General features: G+C 45.3%; 1 pseudogene; it reads left to right on the forward strand.

The window, feature by feature from the left end:
- On the forward strand, positions 1-27,594 carry LOC137095553 (amiloride-sensitive sodium channel subunit gamma-like; annotated as a pseudogene).
- Positions 27,595-27,647: the final 53 nt, after the last annotated feature.

Genomic DNA, 27,647 nt, shown 5'->3' on the forward strand with positions numbered 1-27,647 from the left:
CCGTCTGCAGAAGAGCAGAGGCCCTCGCGCACTAGTGACCATGGCTCCAGCAGAGAAGCTGAAGGCTACCATCAAGCGGACACTCCCGATGACGGGGCCCCAGGCGCCCATGCTGCGGGAGCTGATGCAGTGGTACTGCATGAACACCAACACGCACGGCTGCCGGCGCATCATGGTCTCGCGGGGCTGCCTGCGTCATGCCCTGTGGATTATGGGGGCTGTGGGCCTCATCCTCTGCTACTGCGCCCAGCTGGTCATGAACTACTACATGGCCTCCGTCTCCATCACCGTCCAGTTCCACAAGCTGCCCTTCCCGGCCGTCACCATCTGCAACATCAACCCCTACAAGTGAGTGGCACCTGCCTCACACCCCTGGGGTGCAGGTCTCTCCTTTATGGAGGAGTTTAGTCTGAGCTTTGAGGGAGTTCTAGCCAAGGAGCAATACATCCCATTCTGACCAAAGCAGGTCCGAGTTGTTTCCAAAGAAGAGCCACCAAAATGATACAATGTGGAGACTATGAATTCCTCTTAAGGATCTTGGCGGTTTTTACCTTGAGGAAGTCTTAAAAGGGACATGAAAGCTGTGTTTTAACATTGGAAAGGTGGTCATAAAGAAGAGGGAACAGGGTCGTTTCCTGCCACTCACGAGACTGAAACAAAGGAGCAATGAGTTCAAACTCCAAGAAAAGAGATTCCACCTAACCTTAGGAAGAACTTCCTGATGATAAGAGCAGTTGCCTGAAAGTCTGGTGTCATCTCTTTCTCTGGAAGTCTTTTGAGCAGAGGCTGGATGGCCATCTGCCAGGAGGGCTTTGATTGTGTCTTCCTGCCTGGCAGAAGGGGATTGGTCTGGCTGGCCTTTGGGAATCCCTCCAACTCTTGTGGAATATAAAATGCCAGAGTCTGGTGGATTCTCCTTCTATGAAGGTTTGAAAGTAAGGACTGGATGGACATCTGTCAGGAAGGCTTGGTTGGTGCCGTCCTGCTTGCCGGAAGGCGGTTGGACTAAATGGCCTTGGGGTCTCTTCCAACTCTATGATATTATTATTATTATTATTATTATTATTACTATTATTATTATTAGACTGGATGGCCTTTGGGGTCCCTTCCAACTTATTATTATTGTTATTGTTATTATTAGACTGGATGGCCCTTGGTTGGTGTCGTCCTGCTTGCCAGAAGGGGGTTGGACTAGATGGCCTTGGGGTCTCTTCCAGCTCTATGATATTTTTACTATTATTATTATTATTATTATTATTATTATTATTATCAGACTGGATGGCCTTTGGGGTTCCTTTCAACTTGTTGTTGTTGTTGTTGTTGTTATTCTTAAGCTGGATGGCCCTTAGGCCCCTTACAATTCTATTATAATTATGATTATTAGATGACAGGGGTTTGGACTGGATGGACCATGGAGTCCCAACTTTATCATTGCAAGGTGCTGAAGCCCCCTCTTCACTTTGGAAGGTTCCTTTAAGTTTTGGACTAAAACCCAGAGTCACCTGGGAGGCAACAGCCGTCCATCTCTGAGGAAGATCTAAACATTTGAATTTTGGGTGGAAACTGGTCTGTTCACACCATATTTCCCTTCCCGCAGGTACAGCACCATCAAAGAGCACCTGACAGAACTGGACAAGGAGACCGAGATGGCACTGGAGCTGCTGTACAACTTCTCAGGGAGCCCAATCCGGGAGCACCGCACCTTGGGCTCTGAAGAAAGTGAAGAAGGAATGAAGGGACACTTCCTCAAGCTCTTTCCCCTTGTGATAGCCAACGAGTTTGACGTCAGGCCCAGAAACAGTTCCTCTGGCTACAAGCGTCAGGCCGATGCCAGCATCTTCCCAGGGAGCTCCAGCATCATGAACGTTAAGAACCCTGAAGTGGGCTTCCAGTTGGTAAGTAGAAATATCATCTGGGCACCTTATAGTCAGCCCTAGAGGACCTGAGGTTGGAAAAGTTGGGCACATTGAGTTGAGAGGGGGTTCATGCAGCTGCAGGTGCCACAAGCTCTCTCTTTGGCCACAGAAAACTGCCCAGCCTGGAATTGATTGGCATTGGGTGTTGGCCTGAATTCTGCTCCTCTTTGGCTCAGCATTGCTCTGGAAAGGGAAGCTGTGGCTGAAGAGGAATAGAAGAGATGATCAACAGTGGAACTTCCTTGGGCACTTTTAAGCAGAGGCTAGATGGCTATCTGTCAGCAGGGGCTTGGATTGTGCTTTTCCTGCTTGACATGAATAGGATTGGACTAGAGGGCTCTAACATTCTGTTATTCTATGATTTGGGGTTTTTAATCAAGGCTCAATGGCCATCGGTCAGGAGGGGTTAGATTGTACTTTATAGCAGAAAGGATCTGAATGACCCTTGGGGTGTCACTTCCAACTTTAGCATTCCATGAGTCCACACCCAAGAGTCTGGGTTGCCAATGCCTGCTTTTGGTGGTCTCCTTCTGGCAAACCAGAAACCTGTAGTTTGACCCCTGCAGGGTGAGTTCTAATGGCCCTCTCTTTCCTTCCTCTCCCCTTCCGTCCCTCCCTTCTTTTCTTCCTTTCCAGTGTGACTCCCAAAACAACACCGACTGTGTCGTTTACAAGTTCAGCTCCGGGGTCAATGCCATTCAGGAGTGGTACAAGCTGCATTACATGAACATATGGTGCAGATTGATAAGGAGGAGAAGGAGAGGATGAGCTACTCTCATGATGAGCTTCTGCTGAGCTGCTCCTTCGATGGCGTCTCCTGCGATGCCAGGTAAGTTCTGGTTTTGATCAGGAGATGTAAAGCAGCAGGGCTAGTAGGCAGCTCTCTTCTCCATGGGGTGGTGGGTCTGCTTTGGGTTTATTGAAGGTGCTGAGGTCATCTTAACACACTTGGAGGGCTCTTTTCAAGGGCAGACTGAGCCAGAGTGATACCATCAATCTCATGAGTGCAGGGCGAGGTATCCTTCCCTAGACTCCTTCCCAAGATGAGGTATCCTTCCCTAGACCCCTGAGGTCTCTCTCCCCACCATTTTCAAAAGGGGAGCAATTGGGCCCGAGGATTGCAAAATGGATTCAAACGAAATGGGTTTCCAGTTGGAGACGTTAAGCAGGTGCCTCCCTCGAGAGCGCTTGAGGGGGCCAGGGAAGGGGAACGGCACACACCAACGGAGTTCTGTGCATGGGCTGAATCCATGGGTTTCTTCAATGGCATCTTGAGACTGTGCGCTTAACTCAGATGGAGTGGATCTTAACCTTTCTGAGAAGTGTACGGCAACTGCACTGAAGTTGTGCATCAAAGTGCCGAATCCTGTTTGCTCAGAGGTCAACCATTGTTACTGGGACTTTCCTTCCAGCAAAGAATCTCAGAGATTGGTTGATTAATTGTTTGACGGATTGAATATCCTGGCTTTGTTCAGCACAGAATACAAGGCAGCCTGTGTCTGAGTATGTCGTTTAAGGCACCCGTTGACTTACACTCATTTCCAAGGTTTTTCTTAAAGTGAAAATACATATGTGTGTTTGTGGCCACGTTGTCCACTTACACAGACAGGCTACCACTTCCACAAACAGCTACAGCTCCCACTTCCCAGAAGACACCAATGGCCCTTCCTCCAATGACATTTCAGGTTATGAAAATTTACAAGAGCCCTGCCAATGTCCTCCACAAACACCATAATGCCCATCAAACACATGAAGGCTTTCATATGAAGACAATTCCATCCTAGATTTTATGTGTTTCCTCTACCACAGACATCCCAGTGTTTCTTGCTCTCTCCATTAGTGTGGAATTTGCATGACCCCACCCACTGTCTCTCCCATAAACCTTTCCTATTCTTTTCTATGGCACACAGCAAACAGAGGAATTTGTTATTTGTGTTATAGAAACCTTGTTATTGTAAATAGTACAACTATATTATTTTACTACAAAGAAAAGGAATTGGTCAGCAACTGAACATACTAGAGAGGTTTGGGGAGAATTCACCATGCTTTATAGGAGTTGTAGGTCCTTAGATATAGAGTTCACCTGCAATCTAAGAGCACTCTGAACTCCACCAAAGATAGACCTGGAACTAACTTGACCCAAAGAAACCCCATGGCCAAATTTTTTTTTACTGGAAGTCTTTGGAGGGATTTATAGGAGTTGTAGTTTCCCTACATCTAGAGCACACTGTGAACCCAAACAATGATGGATTTGGACAAACTGTAGCATGCATACCTGATATGTCCAAATTTGAATACTGGTGGGTTTTGAAGGGAATTTTCCTGGACATTTAGGAGTGTAGGTACTGGGATTTATAGTTCACCTGCAATCCATGAGCACTCTGAACTCCACCAAAGATGGAATTGGACCAAACTTGGCACATAGAGCCCCCATGACCAGCAAAACATACTTGAGGTCTTTGGGGGAAAAGCACCTTGATTTGGGGGAGTTGTAGTTCACTTACATCCAGAGAGCACTGTGAACTCAAACACCAATGGTTCTGGACCAATCTTGGTACACACACCTGATATGCCACAATTTGATTACTGGAGGGGTTTGTGAGAAACTGACCTTCCTGTCTGGGAGTTGCAGTTCACCCACAACCAGAGAAACTGTATCTTCCACCGATGATGAACCTGGACCAAACTTGGCACACAGAACCCCCATGGCTAACTCAACCTACTGGAGGAGTTTGAGGAGACTGTCTCACCATAGTGGGAGTTGTAGTTTACCCTACAGCCAGAGAGCACACTGAACCCCGCCGATGATGAATCTAGAGCAAACTTGCCCAACATAATAAACTTTAAGTACTGGTGGAGTTTCTCGGGGTTAACCTGTCATGATGTGAGTTATAGTTTACCCACAACCTGATGCACTTTGTACAATTTAAAAATTGACTTTTTCAGATAGCCTGGGCAACGTCGGGTGCCCATGCTAGGAAACATAATAAAAGTTCGACGATCTGTTCATTTTTAAGGAGGCAGAGTCTGAAATGGGGGTACTGAATCTCCTCTGGGTTATAGTTCAGAAATAGCTGGTGATGGAAGATGTCCTCCAGAAAATAGATCTGGCACCTTGGAGAGCTCCCATTTTCTGCCAGATGTCCCTTTACCTATCTATATATATATATATACTAGCTGTGCCCTGCCACGCGTTGCTGTGGCCTATAGTAAAACTTATCAAAGTTGAGATAGATATCTGCACTATTATGAAAGAGAGGTACCTACCTGTTCTTCCCCCCTTTCCTCCCCCTTTCTCTCCTTTCTTCCTTCTCTACCTCTTTCTTTCTTTCCTTCTTTCACTACTTGGTTTCATCCTTCTCTCTTTCCTTCATTCCCTCCCCCTTTCTTCCTTTGCCTTTCTTCCCTCCCTGTTTGCTTCCTTCTTTCACTTTTTATTTCCTTTTATTTTACCACCATCATAACAATAACAATAATGCAATGCATTGCCTGTGGGACCTGACACCTCTCCCATTCCCCCTAAAAGGGTCTCAGAGGAACAATAGCATCATAATAATAATAGAAATAGAAATAACAACCTTTACCCGCCACGTTTTGCTGTGGCCAATCTTCCCTCTTTCTCTCCTTCTTTCCCTCCTTCCTTCCTTCCTTCCCTCCCATCTTTCCTTCTCTTCTTTCTCTATCTCTTTCCTTCCTTCCCCCTTTTTCTTACTTTTCTGCTGTCTCTCTTTTCTTTCCTTCCATCTTTCCTTTTCTTTCCTTTTCTTCTTCCCTCTTTCTCTAACTTTCCTTCCTTCCCCCCTTTTCTTTACCTCCCTTTCTCTTTCTTCCTTCCTTCCTTCCTTCCTGTCTTTCCTAGATTTTGACAGGGCAGGAAGGGGCGGGGTGGGGTTTGGAGGTGGCGTGAAGTAAAAGGAGGGAAGATTGGGGTGGGGGAGTGATGGAGCGTGGGGTTGTGTGTGTGTGTGCAGCGGCGGGGGGAGTGATGGAGCGTGGGGTTGTGTGTGTGTGTGCAGCGGCAGGGGGAGTGATGGAGCGTGGGGTTGCGTGTGTGTGTGCGGCGGTGGGGGGGGAGTGATGGAGCGTGGGGTTGTGTGTGTGTGTGCGGTGGCGGGGGGAGTGGGGTTGCGTGTGTGCGTGCGGTGGCGGGGGGAGTGATGGAGCGTGGGGTTGCGTGTGTGTGTGCGGTGGCGGGGGGAGTGGGGTTGCGTGTGTGCGTGCGGCAGCGGGGGAAGTGATGGAGTGTCGGGTTGCGTGTGTGTGTGCGGCGGCGGGGGGAGTGGGGTTACGTGTGTGCGTGCGGCAGCGGGGGGAGTGATGGAGTGTGGGGTTGTGTGTGTGTGTGCGGCAGGGGGGGGTGTGTGTGCGGGAAGCGGCGCGGCGGGGCCTGGAGTGGGCATGGTTTCCGCAGAGGGAACGTTGGCCGGAAGGGCATGTGCGCGCGCCAGGGAACTTGCGGCTGGGCGCCAATGCGCATGCTCAGTTGTTTTGCCGTTTTGTGAGTGTGTTGTTGTGTTGTTTTTCATTTTGAGTAGATACGTTTGTATCTTGTGGGTTGTGTTATGGGCATGGGAATTTTGGTTAAGTTTCGTTGGGGGATTTTTGAGTTTTGTTGTTTTGCCGTTTTGTGAGTGTGTTGTTGTGTTGTTTTTCATTTTGAGTAGATATGTTTGTACCTTGTGGGTTGTGTTATGGGCATGGGAATTTTGGTAAAGTTTCGTTGGGGGGGTTTTGAGTTTTGTTTTTTTGCCGTTTTGAGTGTGTTGTTGTGTTGTTTTTCATTTTGAGTAGATATGTTTGTACCTTGTGGGTTGTGTTATGAGCATGGGAATTTTGGTTAAGTTTCGTTGGGGGGTTTTTTTGAGTTTTATTCTTTTGCCGTTTTGTGAGTGTGTTGTTGTGTTGTTTTTCATTTTGAGTAGATATGTTTGTACCTTGTGGGTTGTGTTATGAGCATGGGAATTTTTGTTAAGTTTCGTTGGGGTTTTTTTGAGTTTTATTCTTTTGCCGTTTTGTGAGTGTGTTGTTGTGTTGTTTTTCATTTTGAGTAGATATGTTTGTACCTTGTGGGTTGTGTTATGGGCATGGGAATTTTGGTTAAGTTTCATTGGGGGATTTTTGAGTTTTGTTGTTTTGCCGTTTTGTGAGTGTGTTGTTGTGTTGTTTTTCATTTTGCGTAGATATGTTTGTACCTTGTGGGTTGTGTTATGGGCATGGGAATTTTGGTTAAGTTTCGTTGGGGGATTTTTGAGTTTTGTTGTTTTGCCGTTTTGTGAGTGTGTTGTTGTGTTGTTTTTCATTTTGAGTAGATATGTTTGTACCTTGTGGGTTGTGTTATGGGCATGGGAATTTTGGTTAAGTTTCGTTGGGGGATTTTTGAGTTTTGTTGTTTTGCCGTTTTGTGAGTGTGTTGTTGTGTTGTTTTTCATTTTGAGTAGATATGTTTGTACCTTGTGGGTTGTGTTATGGGCATGGGAATTTTGGTTAAGTTTCGTTGGGGGGTTTTTGAGTTTTGTTTCCTCGTTGGATGCCCCCAAAAAATTTATATATATAGATAAATGCCCATGTCGTAATGAGTGGCTTAAAAACAAAAGAACTGCTGGGCCAATATCCACCAAATTTGGCAACAAAACTCCTTACCATACAAGGTGTGACCATCTATAATAAAAACTAAAATAAATCTGAAAACAACTTAGAAATCCTTAATAAAAGGAGAAGCCATTACAGCACATGCGTGCAGCTGTGAGGAGAGCGCACGTGCATGTAAGAGAGCTCCTCCATCGTCTCGCGGTGGAACTTGTGATGGCAACAGCTGCTGGGCCTCCCGGAGCCAGCCACAGCTCCACCAAAATTTAAAATCTGAAACACCAGCCTGACTGACGGAGACAGAGGGGCCTCTTCAAGCAAGGGAGCAGAAGCAGGAGGCGCCTTCTCCACTCCATCACCGTGCTGCTGGTGCTGAGCCTGCAGTGCTCTGATCCTTCCTTCCCTTATCTTTTGTTATTCCTCCCCTCCCCTCCTCTTTCCTCCCTCCCTCCCTCCCTCCCTCCCTCCCTCCCTCCCTCCCTTCCTTCCTTCCTTCCTTCTCTTCTTCCCCTTATCCTCTGTCTTTCCTTCCTTTCTTCCTTTACTTTATCTTCTGTTCTTTGTTTCCTTCCTCCCTCCCTTCCCTTCCCTTCTTTCCCCTTCTGTCCTACCTTTCCTTTCCATTCTTCCCTTCTTCACCTTATCTTCTTCCTTTCCTTCTTTGTTCTCTTCTGCCCGTTCTTTCCTTCCTTCCCTTCTTCCTCTTCTGTTTCTCCTCCCTCCTACCGTTCCCCTTCCTTACTTCCGTTTCCTTCTTCCCCTTATCTTCTGTCTTTCCCTCCCTTCTTTCCCCTTCTGTCCTACGTGGGGTGAAAGAGCGAAGGGCCCATCGCCCCCCCCCCCCACAAGCAACTCCCAAATGTCAAGGTCTTCCCCAAACTCCACCGTGTTCAAATTTTGCCATCTTTCTGTTGGTTCACAGTGTTCTCCAGATGTAAGTGGACTGCTATTATTGTTGTTGTTGTTGTTGTTGTTGTTGTTGTTGTTGTTCTTATTATTAACCTGAAGCTGGCTATCTCTCAGAAGTGGTTAGATTGTGCTTCTCCCATTTCCCAAAAGGGGCTGGTCTGGATGGCCCCTTCAGGTCTCTTCTATACTAGGATTCTTCTTCTATTGTTATTATTATTATTATTATTAATATTATTATTATTAGTAGTAGAAGTATTATACTGAGGCTGAATGGCCATCTCTCATGAGTGGTTTGATTGTGCTTTTCCCTTATGCCAGAAGGGGCTGGACTAGATGGCCCTTGGAGGTCTCTTCCATAAAAATGCTCTGTGCATAATGACTGCCTTAAAAACAAAAGAAGCAATGAATGAAATTACACTAAATTTGGCAAAAAAATGTCTCACAACACAAGGAGTGACCATCACTCAAAAAATTATGATTTTGTCATTTGGGAGTTGTAACTGCTGGGATTTATAGGTCACCTATATTCAAAGAGCATTCTAGACTCCACCAACGATGGAATTGAACCACACTTGGCATACAGGAATCCCCTGACCAACAGAAAATATTGGAAGGGTTTGGTGGGCCATTGACCTTCAGTTTTGGAGTTGTAGTTCACCTACATCCAGAGAGCACTACAGACTCAAACAATGATGGATCTGGACCACACTTGGCACAAGCACTCAATACACCCAAATATGAACACAGATGGAGTTTGGGGAAAATAGACCTTGACATTTTGAAGTTTTAGTTACTGGGATTTATGGTTCATCTGCAATCAAAGAGCATTCTGAACCCCACGAATCAGGGCAAACTTCCCACGCAGAACCCCCATGACCAACAGAAAATATTTAAGGCCATCCAATCCAGCTCTCTTCATCAGGGCAAGAAAATGTAATCAATGTCCTCCTCACAAAGACCCATCCAGCCATAGATATGATTCACACACAGAGATATAGTATCATAGATTTGAAAGGGACCCTTAAAGAAGGACTATATGTTCCATGTTCCAGGGTGGGCAAACCAGGCACTCTCCACATCAACACTGACAAAGAAACAGCAAGAAATACTGTTTACCCACAAGCAGAAAGAAATTACATATATTAGAAACCAACACTTTCTCATTTCTTTATTTGCCAGATCAACAGACTGGGCCACAGCAACGCATGGCAGGGGACAGCTAGTTATTTATAAGATAGCGGTTGTGTTGCCTTCAGAGTCTTTATACTAGGATCCATGTGGTAAAGGAAGCAATGCTGAATTTAAAAAATCCCATCCAAGCACACAAATAGCACCATAAAGTTAAACTTTTGTAATGTCTCAACGTGCCATTTGTGTTCCATGGAACACTTTGAAGATGGTATTCAAGTCCTTTGTTCCGTCTCCCAGGAGTATGGGTTTTGCATTACCTTTAAATTGCTGGAAACAGCCTCTCCTTGTGTTTCTCCCAGGCTGCTGCAGCCTCTGCAAGGCCTAAAAAGTTAGCAGCCAGAGATTTGATTGAAATCATTGCAAAGCTTGCAATGAGCAAGCTTGTTTTCTGCTTTCCTGGAGACTAGGATGCGGAACAATGGCTTCAAACTACAAGAGAGGAGATTCCATCTGAACATGAGGAAGAACTTCCTGACTGTGAGAGCCGTTCAGCAGTGGAACTCTCTGCCCCAGAGTTTGGTGGAGGCTCCTTCTTTGGAAGCTTTTAAACAGAGGCCGGATGGCCATCTGTCAGGGGTGATTTGAATGCAATATTCCTGCTTCTTGGCAGGGGGTTGGACTGGATGGCCCATGAGGTCTCTTCCAACTCTTTGATTCTATGATTCTGAAGGGGGTGAATAGAGCTTATTAGGAAATTATTAGTGCCTATTGGGAAAAATGCTGAAAACTATAAAAGCCTAAGGAAGAGTCTTGTCCTTTGCCATAGAAAAGGTGCAAGGACAAGAGGAGAGACAGTTTTGGAAGAGAACAGGGAAGAACAGGATGCAGGGCTGAAGGACAGGACAAGATGACATCCAAGGATCTGCAGTCATAACATGAGTATGAGACTCTAAAGTGGGTGAAAGGGCTCTGTCCTTGTAGAGTCGAAAGGGAAGGAGGTGAAAGAAGATGTTTTGAAAGGAAGTTTGAAAGAGGGGTGGATCTGTTCATGACACGGCAGAAGAAGGGTATAAGAATCAGATTGAAAAGATCAGATGGCACAGGCAACCTTTTTGATAGACATCTGATTGTCTAGTTGCTCCTGTCTCAGTGCGGCCGCACTTGAAATAAAAAGAGATTTTTGCTTCAAACCTCATGGAGACTAATTGTCTTTTTTTAGATTCACCACATTTGCCTATTGAAATAGTTCCCTTCATTTTGGGGACCTCGTCCGGGATCTTGACACCATCTGGTGGTGAAAAATAAAAAGACAACCAGGAATCTTTGCCATTCGTTCCAACAGACGGTTGCTTTTAAGGTCTGGGAGAATAAAACAAAAGGTGAGAAGGGTACCCGAAAAAGACCGCCTTTTTTTTTTGTCATCCAAGACATTCAGGCCTCGTCTCTGGGAACGCTCCGAAAAAGAGGGAAGCCTAAAATCCACCCCCCCGAAGGAGGCAAATATAGTTTTGGGTTTCCTAAAGTTTGGGGAGGAAAGTGAAAAGAGTCTAGACTAGAGAGAGAGAGAGAGACGCGTCAGAAGGGTGAGAGGAGAAATTGTCTGTTTAGAAGTGTGAACAACTAAACAGGCCCACCCTTGAGAGAAGGGAGGAACAGACCCCCTTGGAAGATTAAACAGTTTGCCATGTCAGGGAACTGTAATAATAAATTGTGTGTGTCTGTATGTTGCAACACTGGATTGAGATTGGTGCATGTCTGAAGCGCTGTTTTGTGAAAAGGAAAATGAGAAAAAGAGTTGGATTCTTGTTCCAGTACTCAGAAAAGGCTAGGAATGTGTTTCATGGAATTATGTCCTAAAAATTGGTGAGATGCCTAAAAAAATTTGGCAGACCATTGTATGTGTGTGTCTAAATGATATAATGGATATTTGACAAGAAAGAACTCAGACATGTTGAATTGAAAGGTATATATATAGAATGTAAATTGTGTTTGAAGGATTCAATGGTAAATAGATTTATGTGTCTTTTCTTTGGTAGCATGCCCTTGCTGTCACAGCCGGTGCTATTTGAGAAGAAAAAAAGTCAAAAGAATGTGTGGGTAATGTGGATAAATGACAAAATGGGTTATCCTTAAACATTGATATTTTTTAATAATTGTTTTTAATTTTCTGATGTTTATGTTCTGCTCCGTATGCCATTTTCAAATCATGTGTGGGTGTTTGTGTATGTGTGTGTGAACGTTTCTCTCCTTGTGTGTAAATGTGTAAGGATGTGTGAGAGAGTTTGGAGAATGAATATTTGTCTATGCTATATTTTGTGAAATGGTTAAAATCCTAATGTGTTCTGTGTCTATGAAAAATGAATTTTGCACTATGAATATGTATCTGAGATAACATGAAAAATTCACCCACTTGGGTGCCAGGAATTGGAAAGGGAAAAAAGACCCAAAACAAACTCGTCTGTGTTAAAAGGTTTAAAAAAGCAGGCTATTTAAGAACTTACATTGGTGCCAGCCCAGAATAAAATCAAAGGGTGTCTATTGTTCTTGGAAAGGAAAAAAATGATTATGGAACAAATTGACTGTGTTTTTAAGAGTATATTTTTAAAACCTGAGGTCTAAATTTCATTTTTTTTGCTCAAGAATATGAAATAATTCTTATGTTTAAAGCAAACCTAATGGAGGACAGCTGCCTTACACAGCCAGAAGAGAGATAACGAGGCAGCCTGCCCCGGACATTGTTTTCAAAGATGCTTCATTTTTACCACCCCCTCCTTCTCCTAAGGACTGTTATTAGGTGTTAACTCTTTGCAGGTTGGGACATTTTTAAGGCTTGTGTCAAGAAGAGAAAAGTTACATCTGTGTGTGTGGACAAAAAGGTTTTAAAGGTTCAGGTTGTCATAAGTTTTTCAGGCTAAATGGCCATGTTCCTGAAGCATTCTCTCCTGACAATTTGCCTGCACCTATGACAGGCACCCTCAGATGTTGAAAGTTTAAACTTTTTCTTTTGGCTATTTAGGGATGCACACACTAGGAACTGTGAGAGAGCTAGTAATTTACAGAAAAGAGGGATTTTCCAGCAACTTCTCTTGAGACAAAGAAGAGGCACAGGATTCATGTCTAAAATTTGTTATAGTTCTTAGCCCGAGGTGGCTATATTTCACAGCTTTCTTCAAACATAGGACAAAGTACCTCTACAGATTTTGCTATTTTGACCCAGTCAATCCCTCTACAAAGTTACTGAAAGAATTAATTCTGAAATTGGACATTAAACCAGATAGATAGGGCAGCTTGCCCTGGAGTTGCCAGATTTAAAAGACAGTGCCTTGCAAAGGGCCAAGAAGGTTTTTGTCAGATTTGAGAGACATTGCCAGCAAAAGGATAACTGTTTATTAAGTTGGAAAAAGCAAGTTGAGGATGGAATGAGCTACCAGTATAAAGGATTGCTTACAGCAGATGGACGGAGAAACTGTGAGATGAATTATGGAAAGGAACGTAAGATGAATCGTAGAAGAAAACCGTGGAGAATTGTTTAAAAGGATGGAGATTGGTAGAGAGGACTAAAAAGTGAGAGATTGTGGAGGCCCGTCAATGGATGTAGAAGTGAAAGATATCGATGGAAACTGACAACAGAACTGGCCAAGAAGACTTCGGCAGATGGGTAATCAGTATCCCCCCTCCCTCTTTTTTTCACTATTTGTCTCTTTCAGCTCTTGAGCTCCTGGTATGAGACCCGGATCCTAAATTGGATATCCAAAAGGACCACAGCCAGCTGAGAAGCCTAATGGGAGTCCAAAATACAAGAGCTCAGCCTATCCAAAACCCCACCTGCTGGATAGGACAAGCTAAAGACATGAAATATGGTGACTTTATTTTACAGACTTTCTTTACACAGAGACTGACTTTAGAGACTAGAGACTGCTGGATATAGAGACTTGTTGGACATAGAGACTTTCTTCATTTTACCTGGAATTTAATAGACTCATTTCTTCAATCAAGAAGGGTAACACATCCCCAGATTGCTTTTTATGCCAGAGACTGAAATGACATAAAAATTGGATACATATGTGTGCGGCCACGTTTGGGCCTGACAGCAAGAACTGATCAAAATTTACTGAAAGGTGACTTGGTGTTATTGAAGGACTACCATGTGAAGCCATTGGGTCATAAATGGAAAGGTCCATGGTCAGTGTCCCCTGTCAGCGGTGACCCACTTTGATTGCGGTTCAAAAAGGTCCAAAACTAAAAGACTACGTGTTCAAGAGTTAAGACTACGAGTTCAAGAGTGTACCAGAGACTACGTGATCAAGAATATCCTCTCCTTGGGAGAATCGAGTATATGGCAGGAAAAATCTGTGTGCCTTTAGATACTACCATTGTTGTTACTACACATTTAGGATTTCCAGCTTTAGAGATTCATTGGACATATGGACACCCTAATGCTCAGCGCTATCTAAACAGGTGTATACAGTGCACCCTAATAGCAACTCATCAAGAAGAGATAGAAGCCTGAACAAATAGGATAGAAATCCCCCCCCCCCCCCGCAGCATAAGAGGCCTTAATAATTGATGATTGATTTCTTTTGCCTTAAGAATAGCCATGAGGTGGAACTTCAAGTGGTACTTTACTCTTTGGATAACGGTGAACAGCCCAGTCATTGTTCAAAGGGGATGGCATGCCAATTTATTCCATCAGTTGGTTGATGCTATCTTTTCTACGGGGAATGTCACTGATTGTTGGGTGTGTTCTCATGGTCCGTCTACCCACTCACAGGGATGGCCGATAGGTCAGGATGGAACTCTACAAAGGTATGGGCCTATCATTCCAACTGGACAAAAGACAGAAGTCAAAGCACTCTGACTCTAAGAAAACCCACTCCAGTGGCCCCTTTATGTATTTATCGAAATAATCCTCTCTACCAAAAGTGAGTGGGGATATACTAAGGGACAGATTGAGACACGACCCCGAAGACGCATACATTTAGGACATTACCCCACTTGTGAGATGATTGTGACTCTCTATGAAAATAAGGTTTTGTGTATTAATCAGACTGAAAATTCAAATCTCTCTTCACCCTTACATTATAATGATGCAAATGGAGCAGGTATAATTCCATTGTACAATAATTTGATAGCTGAACAAGCCCTATGGAAGGTATATGAATCAAGTACCTTACACAGTCCAATGGGGACGGGAGGATTGCCCCCAGGATTGTTTTGGATCTGTGGAAATTGGGCAGGAAAAATGTTACCTCCTGAATGGAATGACACCTGTACATTGGGAAGCCTACCCCCAGCTGATATAAGAGCTTACCCCTTACACCAGCCAAAACATGCCTGGTAAAAGCAGTGGGCATGGAATAGAAGGAAGAGGGAATACCACGGAAAACTAGAATATGATCCTGACAACATTGACTTTACCGAGGGGAAAAATAATAATGTGTTGTCCCATCATCATGAAGATGTGTTATAAGTGTACCACAAGTGTGATTCCTACTTAACGTCAACTAGTATTAGTTGCAAGAAGACCTGAATATTGTAAAAATGTCATAACTAGATATTGATTTTGCTTCAGCTTCTGTATCTTCAGCTTTCGCAAAAAGAAAAAAACGGGGGAGTGAAGGGGGTGAATAGAGCTTATTAGGAAATTATTAGTGCCTATTGGGAAAAATGCTGAAAACTATAAAAGCCTAAGGAAGAGTCTTGTCCTTTGCCATAGAAAAGGTGCAAGGACAAGAGGAGAGACAGTTTTGGAAGAGAACAGGGAAGAACAGGATGCAGGGCTGAAGGACAGGACAAGATGACATCCAAGGATCTGCAGTCATAACATGAGTATGAGACTCTAAAGTGGGTGAAAGGGCTCTGTCCTTGTAGAGTCGAAAGGGAAGGAGGTGAAAGAAGATGTTTTGAAAGGAAGTTTGAAAGAGGGGTGGATCTGTTCATGACACGGCAGAAGAAGGGTATAAGAATCAGATTGAAAAGATCAGATGGCACAGGCAACCTTTTTGATAGACATCTGATTGTCTAGTTGCTCCTGTCTCAGTGCGGCCGCACTTGAAATAAAAAGAGATTTTTGCTTCAAACCTCATGGAGACTAATTGTCTTTTTTTAGATTCACCACATTTGCCTATTGAAATAGTTCCCTTCAATTCTATGATTGGCCAAAGAGTAGCTCTTTGGGCCTGCCCCTGCTTCCAGCCATTTTGGAGGTCTCCCTGCCCCTTCAGTCTTAAGGAAGAATCCATGATGTGCTGTTGGCAGACAGGTACCTCCGAAGATACCATTATAAAAACAATTGAGACAGACAGACAGACAGACAGACAGATAGATAGATTTATTGAGTAATTGAGTCATAGATAGAAAACAATTGAGTTTGATTTATTTAGTTAGAGATAGATTAAAAAAGAACTATTTAGATAGTTATAGAGGATTATCTAGATAGTTATAGAGATACCCTTTTTGGAGAAAGTTATACCCTTTTTGGAGAAAGATTGCCTCAATTATTGAACCCCAATTGACTGTTTGTTTTGTAATATTGATAAGCTGAGCCAAGTCTACCAGGACTTCGTGAATAAATACCCTGTTTGATGTTTCAAACTTGAAGTGGACTCAGTTATTCAAGAAAGCTCAATCTTCTAAAGAAAGACCCCAGCAGTTCACCCAGACCTAGATAGCAGCACATCAAAGTTTTATTTTAAAGCGTCTGGGCATAACGGCACAATTTTTACATAGGTAGCGGGGTTTTTTCTGCCTGTGGCTAGCCTGTTCTGCCATAAAGACTTTAGTTTTTTCTTTCTAGGAGAAAATTCAGTAAAATTATTATTATTATTATTATTATTATTATTATTATTATTATTTCAACTCCTCACAGGGTATGAAAGGTTGCCCGTTGGTTTTTGGCAAGATCGATTCGGAGGGTTGACAGTCGTTCGTTGATGCCAGTGGGTGCTTCGGGCAGATGTTTCATCAGATCATTTCTGATGGCAAAGCCAACTCAGTGCATTCTTTGGTCTTTTTCGGGCAGTCCCTTCCAGAAGGAGGTGTAGCCTCCTTTTTCTTCCTTCAGCTGTCCCTCTCCTGCTCTCCGGGTCTCCTGAAGGGCTGCTATGTCGATGTTGAAGCGTCCCAGCTCCCTTGCAATGATGGCGGTTCTGCGTTCGGGGCGTTCACTGCCGCTGTTGTCCATCAGAGTCTGTACGTTCCACGTACCGAAGTTCATTTTTCTTTTTTGGCCGCAGGGTGGTGACCCCACTGGACGCGGCAGTCCAGTCAGGGATAAGTGAGGCAGACTATGTTTAGGGCACCTTTTCTAGCCCCCTCCCCATGTGGGGTGAGCAGAGTGGGTCCTAAAAAGGGCTGCTCAGTCGCGGATACAGCTGCCGAACTACTCAACTGCCTCGGACCTTGAGGCAGAACGACTGAGTCCGTACCCACCGCCCATGTGCCAGTCTGTGACTAGGGGCTTCCAGATTTCACAGTCCTGCCCCCGTCGCCACTCGCTGATCGCCATGGGGCTTTAGTTGGTTTGTTTTTATTTTCTTTGGAAGACGCCTGTGCGTGGGTTTTTTTAATGTGTGGAGGTCAGTACACAACTGATCAACACACAGACTTCACAGAGTGAGGTTCCGCTGGTGATGTAGTTTAACACAATGACTGTGGCTTCTCAGTCTGTTGCAGCCTTCTTCCGCCTTCGCAGCCGTTGTAACATATGCCATGTTATCCTCCGCCTGCTCCGCCGTTGAGGTCTTTGGGTCTTCGGACTGTGCTTGGTCTGGAACCTCCCCTGTGGCCACTCCTGGGAGTGCACGACTCCAGTTGTTGTGCCTACAGGTTCATCGGAACGCGCAAGCCCCCTCACCACGACAAGGTGACAGTCCATCGAGGGGGTCCTGGCCTATCCAGCCTTGGGGATGATCTCTGTTCCTTTGTTTACTTCTGCAGAATTTCCACTAGTGCCTTTCTGTGTATCTGTTAAAAAACTTTCACTTAGGATGCATCTATACCAGTGATGGGCAACCTTTTGAGCATGGTGTGTCAAAATTTACCAAAAAACCGAGCAAAATTCAGGTGGTGTGTCACTTCAAGAAAAAAACCATAATTTCGCAATATTTAGTTTAAATAGGAATATTGCATTCAAAGCAGACCTGACAGATGGCCATCCAGCCTCTGAAATGCTTTCTGAGACTGCCGCGCATGCTTAGTAATGAGCCCCCAACTTGAATGTGGGACTCCACTTCCCAGAAGCCTTAGCCACTGTTTCCAATTGTCAGTGGTTCTGGAAGTTGAAGTCCAAACTGCGAGAAGACGCTGCCGCCCCAATCCTTCTCCTTCTGTAGCAGCTTTTGAAGGTTGTAGAAATGTTTGGTTTCTCCATTGAGAAGAGGCAAAATGTTTGACCATTATTTAAACCAGGGGTCCTCAAACCTTTTGAACAGGGAGCCAGTTCACTGTCCCTCAGACTGTTGGAGGGCTGGACTATAGTTTACACGGGAATATTATGAAACATTTGTTTTATATATTGTGAAACATTTATTTCTAATTACAAATAAATGAAATTTTGACTTCAATATGTCGTAGCATGGGTAACAGGCTAACTATAACTGCAGGGAACCCATGAATATGTTTACTAATCAGCCTATTGGCCGAATTCCCATGACCTCTTGTCATCATAGTTTGTGGCAGCCACACAAAGTTTCTGGAGGATAATTACTACTTTCAAAGTAAGAGGCGCACAATTAAACAAATAATTTCAACCAGGAACAGATTTCTCTTCTACAATATTATTATTATGTATTGTCGAAGGCTTTCATCGAAGGAATCACTCAGTTCTTGTGGGTTTTTTCGGGCTATATGGCCATGTTCTAGAGGCATTTCTCCTGACGTTTCGCCTGCATCTATGGCAAGCTTCCTCAGAGGGTGAGGTCTGCTAGAGCTGGGAAAAAAGGGGGTTTATATATCTGTGGAATGACCAGGGTGAGACAAAAGGCTTTTGTAAGTTGGGCTAGGTGTGAATCTTTTCAACTGACCACCTTGATTAGCATACAATGGGCTGACTGTGCCTGGAGCAAACTCTTCTTGAAAGGTGATTAGATGTCCCTGCCTGTTTTTCTCTCTGCTGTTTTAATTTTAGAATTTTTTAATACTGGTAGCCAGACTTTGTTCATTTTCATGGTTTCTTCCTTTCTGTTGAAATTGTCCACATGTTTGTGGATTTCAATGGCTTCTCTGTGTAGCCTGACATGGTGGTTGTGAGAGTGGTCCAGCATTTTTGTGTTCTCAAATAAAATGCTGTGTCCAGGTTGGTTCATCAGGTGCTCTGCTATGGCTGATTTCTCTGGTTGGAGTAGTCTGCAGTGCCTTTCATGTTCCTGGATTCTTGTTTGGGCGCTGCGTTTCGTGGTCCCTATGTAGACTTGTCCACAGCTGCATGGTATACGGTAGACTCCTGCAGAGGTGAGAGGATCCCTCTTGTCCTTTGCTGAACGTAGCATTTGTTGGATTTTCTTGGTGGGTTTGTAGATTGTTTGTATGTTGTGTTTCCTCATCAGCTTTCCTATGCGATCAGTGGTTCCCTTGATGTATGGCAGGAACACTTTTCCTCTGGGTGGATCTTCATCTTTACTCTTGTGGCTTGTTCTTGGTCTTGCAGCTCTTCTGATGTCTGAGGTGGAGTATCCATTGGCCTGTAGAGCTGTGCTCCCTGACTTTCCTTCTACGCTGCAGAGACACAGATACCATCCCACAATTCCTCGCAGCCAAAAGGACTCTCAAAACACCACAGGCTCACCGGATCTATGACCGCCTGGAACGCAACCTCTTAAGAGAGAGAATCCGCACCATCCGCAAAGAACTCGCAAACACAGACAAGGAACTGCTGCATCTCCATATCAATATCAGCCAGAAGATGAATTCCCAGGACTGGGACAAAATAGACAATCTCACTTACAGGAAAATGGAGAAAAACATGGTTGTCCACACCAACAGACAAAAACAAAAATTCCACAAACGACAAAAGCAACAGCCGAAACCAGAACTGGATACATCACGGACCATCATCAACCTGACAGACAGACAACTCTCTGAAGACCAAGTATCCATACTAGCGAAAGGAGGAAACTTTGCTGTAACCGCCACCAGGATCCCAGTAGAAAACATAATTGCCAATGTCGAATCAGCAATTTACCGCCTCCCAGAGGAGGAAGCAGAAGAAGTACAAGCGGAAGCAGCAAGGATCCTGAAAAAGGCAAAACTCCCCTCCAGTAACATTACTAGGAAAGAAAGAGAAGCCATTAGAGACCTAAATTCAGATCCTGATATCCTCATTCTGCCAGCAGACAAGGGGAATGCCACAGTCATCATGCATACAGAGCAATACAAGGAGAAAATCAGAAAACTCCTGGCCCCTACTATATACAGAAAACTTAAGCAAGACCCAACTTCCAAAATAACCAGAAAAACCAACACTCTAATTAAAAACTCCTCCATCAACTTCGACATACGACAGCAGCTATGTAAATCGGAAGCCCTTCCACCCAGGCTTTATGGACTCCCCAAAATCCATAAGGACTCCACCCCACTCAGACCAATCGTGAGTGCCATTGGGTCCCCCACATATGACTTAGCCAAATTTCTTGCTGCACAGTTACAAAGCCACATTGGGCTCACAACACACTACATCAAGGACTCAGCCCACTTCATTGAAAAAATCAGCAATCTCAAGTTAAATACAAATGACAAACTGATCAGCTTCGATGTGGTGTCTCTATTTACCATGGTCCCAGTTGCAGACACCATGGCACTCATCAACCAGAGGTTCCCAGAAGACATCACGGCGCTGTTTCACCATTGCCTCACCACCAGCTATTTTCAGTGGGACAATGAATTCTACGAACAGAAAGATGGAGTAGCTATGGGGAGCCCTCTCAGCCCAGTCATAGCTAACTTCTACATGGAACAATTTGAAAAACAAGCTCTTGAAACAGCAACCAAAAAGCCCACTATATGGTTCAGATATGTGGATGACACTTTCACCATTTGGAGCCATGGAGAAGAAGAACTCAACAGGTTCCTGGAACATCTTAACAGCATCCACCCAAACATCCAGTTCACTATGGAAAAATAAAAGGAAGGAAGACTGCCTTTTCTAGATGTCCTAGTCATCCGCAAACCAGATCAACAATTGGGTCACACCGTTTACAGAAAACCCACACACACAGATAGATATCTACATAAAAACTCCAACCATCACCCAAGTCAAAAAAGAAGCACAATTAAAGCCTTGGCAGACCGTGCAAAAAGAATCTGGGAACCCCACCTCCTCCAAGATGAACTGAACCACCTCAACTGGGCTCTCCAGGCCAATGGATACTCCACCTCAGACATCAGAAGAGCTGCAAGACCAAGAACAAGCCACAAGAGTAAAGATGAAGATCCACCCAGAGGAAAAGTGTTCCTGCCATACATCAAGGGAACCACTGATCGCATAGGAAAGCTGATGAGGAAACACAACATACAAACAATCTACAAACCCACCAAGAAAATCCAACAAATGCTACGTTCAGCAAAGGACAAGAGGGATCCTCTCACCTCTGCAGGAGTCTACCGTATACCATGCAGCTGTGGACAAGTCTACATAGGGACCACGAAACGCAGCGCCCAAACAAGAATCCAGGAACATGAAAGGCACTGCAGACTACTCCAACCAGAGAAATCAGCCATAGCAGAGCACCTGATGAACCAACCTGGACACAGCATTTTATTTGAGAACACAAAAATGCTGGACCACTCACAACCACCATGTCAGGCTACACAGAGAAGCCATTGAAATCCACAAACATGTGGACAATTTCAACAAAAAGGAAGAAACCATGAAAATGAACAAAGTCTGGCTACCAGTATTAAAAAATTCTAAAATTAAAACAGCAAAGAGAAAAACAGGCAGGGACATCTAATCACCTTTCAAGAAGAGTTTGCTCCAGGCACAGTCAGCCCATTGTATGCTAATCAAGGTGGTCAGTTGAAAAGATTCACACCTAGCCCAACTTACAAAAGCCTTTTGTCTCACCCTGGTCATTCCACAGATATATAAACCCCTTTTTTCCCCAGCTCCAGCAGACCTCACCCTCTGAGGAAGCTTGCCATAGATGCAGGCGAAACGTCAGGAGAAATGCCTCTAGAACATGGCCATATAGCCCGAAAAAACCCACAAGAACTGAGTATTATTATTATGCTTATTTGTACACCACTTTTTGTCTTCGCAAGGAGACTGTGGGCACTTCCAGAAAGGCCCTATATCCCAGGGTCTGATCCCAGGTTTTCTGCTTTAAACTGGATTATTTGAGTCTGCACTGCCAGATAATCTGGGATAAACAGAAAAGCTAGGATCAGATCCTGGGATATGGGGCTCTGAAAGGGCCCTTCCAAATAGCCATATAACCCAGAATATCAAGGCAGATAATCCACAATATCTGCTTTGAACTGCATTAACAGAGTCCACACTGCCATATAAGCCAGTTAAGTGTGGATTTTATACAGCTGTGTGGAAGGGGCCAAAGCAGCTTAAATTTCAAAACAATTTCAAATCTACAAATATGTAAAACATTGCAATAGAATTAAATATCATGGGTATTCTTTAAAGTAGGCATGGGCCAGCTTGGGCCCTCCTTGTGTTTTGGACTTCCACAATTCCTAATAGCCAGTAGTGCAGTGTTTCTCAACCTTCCTAATGCCACAATCCCTTAATACAGTTCCTTGCGTTGTGGTGATCCCCAACCATAACATTATTTTTTTAGCTTCTTTATAACTGTAATTTTTCTACTGTTATGAATCGTCATGTAAATCTCTGATATGCAGGATGTATATCCAACCTCCTGCCATAAGGGAAAAGCACAATCAAGTCAGGTGGCCAGTCAGCCTTTGCACGCTGACTTCGTGTTGTTCTCGCTGCTGCTGCTTTGGCAGAGGAGGAAGGAGAGGAAGAATGCAGGAAAAGCACAAAGCACACCTGACAGATGACCATTCACCCTCAACTAAATAATATTAATAATAATTTATAATAATAATAATAATAATAATAATAATAATAGAATCCTAAGGTAGGAGGAGACCTCCAAGGGCCATTCATTCCAACCTCCCTCCTGCCATAAGAGAAAAAGCACTATTAAAGCACACCTGACAGATGGCCATAGAGACCTTGCTTAATAATAATGATATTAATAATAATAGGATCCTAAAGTAGTAGACCTCCAAGGGCCATTCATTCCAACATCCTTCCTGCCATAAGGGAAAAGCACAATCAAAGCACTCCTATCAGATGGCCATTCAGCCTCTGCTAATGAAAATAATAATAATAATAATAATAATAATAATAGGATCCTAGAATAGGAGACCTCCAAGGGCCATCCAGTCCAACCTCCTTCTGCTATAAGGAAAAAAGACAATCAAAGCATTCCTGACAGATGGCCATTCAGCCTCTGCTCCTGCTTCTAATAATAATAATAATAATAATAATAATAATAATAGGAAGCTAGAATAGGGGACCTCCAAGAGCCATCCAGTCCAACCTCCTTCTGCTATAAGGGAAAAAGACAATCAAAGCAATCTTGACAGATGGCCATTCAGCCTCTGCTCCTGCTTCTAATAATAATAATAATAATAATAATAGGAACCTAGAATAGGAGACCTCCAAAGGCCATCCAGTCCAACCTCCTTCTGCCATAAAGGAAAAGCACAATGAGATGGCCATTCCAACTTTTGGGCATTCCAGCCTTGCAGGCTGAACATCGTGTTATTGTCGCTGCTGCCCCGTCACCGCTGCTTTGAAGAGGAGGAAGGAGGGGAAGAGGAGGACAGCGGGTGGGCTCCTAAAGTCCCTCCCCCGCTCACCGGCCGTCAGGAGTTGGCAGAAGCAGCATTTTTGGAGCAGCAGCCTTTCTCTTCTGGGCTGCCCTTTCTTCCTCCCACCCCCTTCTTCCTGAAAACTGCTGAGGTGGAGGTGGAGGCACGGAGAAGGAAGGAGGGAGGGAGGGAAAGGAAGAGGGAGAAAAGAAAGGGATATAAAAAGGAGAGGAGGAGAAAGGGTGAGGAAAAAAAGAGAGAAAGAGAAGAAAGGGAGAAAGATGGAGGGGGAGAAATAAAGAAAAAGAAATGGATATAACAAAAGAGAAAGAGAGGGAAGAGAGAGAAAATCCGAGAAAGAGAAGGAAAAAGGAGGGGGGGGGGCTCCGGAGTGTGTGTGTTTGCTGCGGCTGAAAGAACGAGGAGGAAAGAGAGGGCCTTGACTGCTCACCCACCCACGCACCCTTATCGTGAGGGTCAGCTACCTTCCTTCTCCTTTACTGGGGGGCGGGGGGTGACAAACTTGTTGCAGGGCGGGAGGTAGCGCCAGCGGTGCACAGGGTCAGGTACTCAATGCTGTCCAAGCTTGGAGTGCCTGCCCACTGCCCCATCTCTACCATGGTGCTCCCAGCTAGCCAAACGCAGCACCAACAAACACTCACGGCACACACACACACCCTCTGATGGCTTCCCGCCAACCCAAGAATGCGCACGGCCATGAGGAGCGGGCTTGGTTGGTCATCAAACTACACCCCACAGAAGGCCCTCTGCAAACCATGACTCCAACGTATGAGATGGCACACTATTTATTTATTTATTTATTTGTTTATTTATTTCGGTTGCTTCTACCTCACCCTTCTCACCCCGGAGGGGACTCAGGGCGGCTTACAGAAGCAAGGCACAATTCAATGCCCGCGTCACATAACAGCAGTAAGACAAATAACATCAGTTAACAGAAAACAGCAATTCTAGCAATAACATCAATTAACAGAAAACAATAATTATTGTAAGGCAAAAACAACCATAAAACCACAAAGCAATAAAACCAATACAAACCATTTCTCCTCATTGACGGTCAGCGTTTCGCAATCTCATAGTTCAAATTCCAATTCCACAATTGTCAGTCCTTTCAGTCCTATCCATCTGGTTGTCCATAGCTAGTTGTCAGATTGCCCAAAGGCCTGGTCCCACAACCACGTCTTTACCTTCCTCCTGAAGGAGAGGAGGGATGTTGATGCCCAAATTTCCCCCGGGAGTGAGTTCCACAGGTGAGGGGCCACCACTGAGAAGGCCCTGTTCCTCATCCCCACCAGCCTCACGTGATAGCGGTGGGGTCGAGAGCAGGGCCTCTCCAGATGATCTCAAATTCCGGGGTGGGACGTAGAGGGAGATACGTTCGGACAGATACACTGGACCGGAACCGTAAAGGGTTTTGTAGGTCAAAACCAGCACCTTGAATTGTGCTCGGAACTGAACGGGCAGCCCAGTGGAGCTGACGCAACAGGGGGGGGGGGGGTGATGTGCTCCCTGTATGTTGCTCCGGTGAGCAATCTGGCTGCCGCTCGCTGGACCAGTTGAAGTTTCTGAACAGTCTTCAAGGACAACCCCGCGTAGAGTGTGTTGCAGTAGTCTATTCGAGATGTAACAAGAGCGTGGACCACGGTGGCCAGACCAGACTTCCCAAGGTATGGGCACAACTGGTGCACAAGTTTTAGTTGCACAAAAGCTCTCCTGGCCACCGCTGAGACCTGGGGTTCCAGGCTCAGCGATGAGTCCAGGATCACTCCCAAGCTGCGAACCTGAGTCTACCCTGGAAGTTCCTCTGGTTTCCTTCGGAAGCACTTGATACAGGCTGGATGCCTCATCCAAAATAATTGGGATCAGAATGGGGGCGCCTCTCCGTGACTCCTGGCAACCAGAGGGGGCAGGGCCAAAGGAGGCAATGTCACGACCCCTGAAAAATTGCTTCGCGACCACCCCCAGGTTGAGAAACGTTGCCCTAAAGTTTGTTTTGTTGATTTGCTTCTTCCTCTTCTTCAAAGGCTCCTCCGCCTCCTCCTCCAACCAAAGCAATGGCGGACCTTCGGCGCGTGTCAGTAGAAATGGCTACGCGTGTCACTACTGACACGCGTGTCACAGGTTCGCCATTACAGATCTATACTATAGAGTCACTGTGGTTTAACATTCCTTTAATAGCCATGGCTCAATGCAATGGAATCCTGGGAGTTGTAGTTTGGCAAGGGTCTTGGCTACAGAATATGTATCTAAGGATTCCATAGCATTGAGCCATGGCTGTTAAAGGAATGTCAAACTGCATCCATTTTACAGTGTAGATCAGGCATGGACAAATTTTGGCCCTCCAGATGTTTTGGATTTCAATTCCTAACAGCCTCAGGCCCTTTCCCCCCTCAGCCGCTTAAGTGGCTGAAGGGGAAAAGGAAGGGGCCTGAAGCTGTTAGGAATTGTGGGAGTTGAAATCCAAGACACCTGGAGGATTGAAGTTTGCCCATGCCTGGTGCAGATGAAGCCCTGCTGCTTAACTACCTTCAGTGAGCCCTGAATAGTGAAGAATAGTGGCACTTTGACAAAGCCAACATTGCAAGTGCTTGATCCAAAATACCAAGGTTTACCTTTGGTCCCCTCCATTGACCAGTTCTTTTCTCCTGTCCCCAGGGCTGCAGGTGGTCCTGCACATTGATAAGGCTGACTACAACCCCTACCTAGTGACCTCCACAAGGGCCAAGGTGGTCATCCACGGCCAGGATGAGTACCCCTTCATCGAGGACATTGGCACCGAGATCGAGATGGGCACCGCCACCTCAATCGGGATGCACTTTGTGAGTCGCCTTGACTTTCTGACCCCCAGCTAGTGCAAAACGTTATGGGCCTCACTGCTGAGAAGGAAGGGTTAGACAATGCTCAGATGCTCTCATTGCTGGGCAGTGGAGCTTCCTCCTTAGGTTGGAGGGCACAAGAAAGCTGTCCCTCTCCTTGCCCTGCTGACCTCTGCCTTTATGCACCCAGACCACCTCCCAGCAGCTGAGCAAGCCCTGCAGCAGCTGCACGGAGGATGGCTCGGATATACCTGTGGAGAACCTCTACAACAAGAACTACTCTTTGCAGGTGGGACAGAGGCCCTGGTTCCCACCCCCCCCATCAGTCCCAAGGCAGCCTCTATAAGGGCCAAACTGGTGTTGCGGGTTTGGTGACTGGCATCCTATTGACTCCCACTGCTTTCCCTCTGCAGATCTGCCTGCATTCCTGCTTCCAGAAGCTGATGTTCAAGACCTGCGGCTGTGCCCAGTATGCCCAGCCTCCACCGGCCAGAGCCCAGTTCTGCAACTACAAGAAAAACCCAGACTGGAGTGAGCATCTGTTAGCTCCCTTTCTATGATCTGGATTTTCATGATGGGGGTGTCCTGTCTTGGCTCTTCTTAACCTTTCTCCCTCCCTACCTTCCACAGTATATTGCTACTACAAACTGCATGAGCGGTTTGTGAAGGAGCAACTGGGATGCCAGGAGACCTGCAAGGAAGCCTGCAGGTAAGGCCCAATCCCAGCCTTTTACTAGTGGGATCCCCAGGTTGTAGTGCTTGTTTAATGACCTGTTCTCTCTGCAGCCTGAAGGAATGGACCCTCACCACCAGCCTGGCCCAGTGGCCCTTGACTGCCGCTGAGGTGAGCATCTCAGCCATAATTCTTGGCTGCCTTGGTATTTCTGGTGCATTTTGCATGAAAATATTGGGAAAGAATCAATGATGAAGACCCTACTGACCTTAGAGTGGGATTTAGCCATTCCTCTGGACAAATAGCCAAAGAGTGCCAGATTTTAGGGGCTTTGAAGCTCAGGAAGACAAACGGGTTGGCGAAGCAACTGAAGAGCGCAAGGAAGAGGGACTTTAGGGGTCCTTGGTAAATGGCACAGGGGTTGTGGGACAATAAATAGGGGCCTTGAGAAGTAAGTGTGGCCATACAACCCTGACCGGGACCGCCTTCCACCTGGAAACCAATGCCCTCACTGCGGAAGAAGATGCAGAGCAAGAATAGGGCTCCACAGCCACATACGGACCCACAAGGAAATCCATAATGGAAGACCATCTTACTCGTCCAACGAGGGATCGCCTAAGCACTGACCCTGATTTGATTTCGCCTCAAGGAGTGGATGCTCCGCGTTCTCTCTTGGGACCAAAGAATGAAGAACAAGACATTAAACAGGTAAGTCACGCAAAAGAAAAGCAGGCAGGCTCTCTTTCCTGATTTCCCTGCCTGCAC

The sequence above is a fragment of the Anolis sagrei genome, chromosome Y (genome assembly GCF_037176765.1).
Source record: "Anolis sagrei isolate rAnoSag1 chromosome Y, rAnoSag1.mat, whole genome shotgun sequence".
Taxonomy (NCBI): Eukaryota; Metazoa; Chordata; class Lepidosauria; order Squamata; family Dactyloidae; genus Anolis; species Anolis sagrei.